Genomic DNA, 3056 nt, shown 5'->3' with positions numbered 1-3056 from the left:
ACCAGACTGCACCGTTTTCAAAAATGGTATTGAATAAAACACTGTGTTATCCACATAATGTCCCTATTACACTTAAAAAAGCAAAAAGGTGTAGGAAAGTGATAGTCGGTGAAGACGAAGAAGAAATCCCGTCGAAAGAGACAGCTACTCATCACACTCACAGAACTAAACCACTCATAAATCCCCCTCGCTGAATAATTCGTCATGTGTGAATGTCGATTCAAAATATTCAATTAATTTGTTAGCTACCTGAGCCAAAGAATAGAAAATGCTTCCCCATTAGGGAAGACTGTTGATACCTATTTGCAGTAACGAGTGCCCCATTAAGAACCTCCCCAAGAAGGCCCCGGTTCGAAAAAACTTATTGACTTCTCATCGGTGGGTAACCAAGGACCCTAGTGTTTCTAATCTTATTGGTTTCTCATGGGTGGATGGGTGTGTGGGCATGTACCCTGTTGTTGCAATAATGACAACCAAGTTATAAAGTATAACTCCAAAATATGAGAGATGCCCGCTGGTGTGCGTGGTTTAATCTAAAATATATATTGGCTAAATGCCTAAGAGTATTAAAGAATTTATTTATGTATAGGTAATTAACACACACATTATTTCTACTACCAAGGAAGGTAGTTTCAAAACAGTGCCGTCTGGGTGGATGTATCCGCCGAGAATAAGTAACATTAATCTTCTCCATAGGTGAAGCATTATTTATTCGAGGTAATGCAATACCAGGGCAAATCGTTGTGAAGGTATTCACAATATTAGCATTAGTAGAGGTATATCATGCAAGAAAGCAAGCTTATGCAGCATCAGCCAGAAGGGAAAAAAAACAAAAAAACTTCCACTTCATCCCTCAGTTCGTTCGAAACACCTGTCCAGCTGAGGCTTAAATTTATTTAGGCTATCAACTTCCACAACAAGGGATGGAAGTCTGTTCCACCAACCAACTACCCGCTGGCTAAAAGCAAATTTCCGGACATCTATCCTACATCTGTCTTTCCTCAATTTGAATTTATGCGCTCTCAGGTGATTATTCTGAGCAAGAGGCAGAATTCCATCAGCATTGAACATGCTCAAACCATTCAAGGCTTTATACACCTCTATCAGATCACCTCGCCGGTGCCTACTCTTCAGACACTGTAATTTGCAAAACTCCTAGAAAAACACCTAGAGTACTATACAGTACTCTAGGTGTGGCTTCACCATTGCCTTATACAAGGGAATAATCACCTCCTTATCCCTGCTAGAAAAATTCCTGTATATCATTGATAAGACACCATGAGCTACTCTTGCAGCCCATCTGCACTGCTCAGAGAACTTCATATCTGCCTGCACAATTACCCCTAGGTCCTTTTCATTCAATGTCAGTGTAGTACCACAGAGTTGATACGTTGCTCTGGGGTTGCTGTTTCTCCATATGTAGTACTTTACATTTGTCAATGTTAAACTTCATTTGCCACCTCTCAGCCCATCTGCTCAACCTTTCCAGATCCTGTTGAAGCAGCATAGCGTCAGTAGTGTCTTTAACAATCCTGCCTACCTTTGTATCGTCTGCAAACTTGGACATTAAGCTTGATATACCATCATCAATATCATTTATAAATACAGAAAACAATAATGGACCCAACACTGAACCCTGAGGGACTCCACTGATAACATCATTAGTCCACGATGAGCAGTGTCCATTGATTACCACTCTCTGTCTTCTCCCCCTCAACCACCCCTTTATCCATAGCAGCAACTTGCCTCCAATGCCACACTGCTCCAATTTGTGCAGCAGTCTTCCATGTGCAACAGTATCAAAAGCCTTTCTAAGATCCGAGTATATAATATCAAAGTTATTCCCTGCATACAATTCTTTTGTGACTGCCTCATAGTATCCAATCAAACTGGTCAGGCAAGACTTCCCCTTAACAAAACAATGGTGTGTCCGAGCTATAACTGAAGTCTTGTCTAGATGATCCTGCAGTGCTTCTTTAACCAGTGCCTTCATTAATTTTCCTGGAACAGAAGTTAAACTCACAGGTCTATAATTACTTGTGTCAGCCTTTGATCCTCCTTTGTGAATTGGGGTCACATTTGCACATCTCCAGTCTATCGGTACCTCCCCTGAGTCCAAGGAAGCTCTCAAAATTATGGCTAAGGGTTTGCTTACCTTACTTCCTTTGCTGCCTCCTTTAATATAACTGGATAGCTCCCATCCACCCCAGGTGCCTTTCTTGTGTTTATCTTCAACAATTTCTCCTACACTTTACTCTCAGTTATTACAAGATTATCTACCTTACTGCCAGAGTTGAATACACCTCTGGCATTCCCCTCGCTGAATAATTCGTCATGTGTGAATGTCGATTCAAAATATTCATTTAGTTTGTTAGCTACCTGACCAGGATCATCAACAGTTGACCCATCGGTATCAAGTGGACCAATCTGATTCATCCCCTTCCTTCTAGCGTTTACATAAGTAAAGAACTCTTTGCTGTTTTTCTTTGCATACCTTGCCAAAGATTTCTCATAATCTGCCTTCGCTTGCCTAACCTCCTTTGTAACTTGGTTACAGATCAACTTATATCTATTATAGGCTTCTGTCACGTGTTAATTAATATGTACCCCAAGCATTTTTCTTCTCTGCCATATGTCTCATTAGTTCATCTGACATCCATTTAGGCCTAAACCTTGAAAAATATTTCTTAGTTGGTATGTAAAGCCTATAGCCTCCAAGTCTCAGACCATCGTAGTTGCCTTTACGAAAGCAATAACCCTTCCCTTTACCCCTGATGGTAGTTACCTCTTTGAGTAAATCCCACTTCAGCACACTGTGATCACTGCCACCTAGTGGTTCCTCTATCTGCAGATTCTTAATGCATGAAGAATCACTACTAATAATCAAGTCAAGAGTATTACTCCCTCTAGTTTCCTCCCGAACATGCTGATGTAGAAAACAATCATCCAATAAATCCACAAAAGCCTTGCTAGTGTGTGAGTGATCAACCCACAAATTCCAATCAATATCTGGGAAATTAAAATCCCCCATTATAAGACTCTCTGATTTACTGGCC

This window comes from Mastigoproctus giganteus, chromosome 3 (assembly GCF_048544385.1).
Source record: "Mastigoproctus giganteus isolate SK-2022 chromosome 3, ASM4854438v1, whole genome shotgun sequence".
Taxonomy (NCBI): domain Eukaryota; kingdom Metazoa; phylum Arthropoda; class Arachnida; order Uropygi; family Thelyphonidae; genus Mastigoproctus; species Mastigoproctus giganteus.
This window is presented reverse-complemented; position numbering follows the sequence as displayed.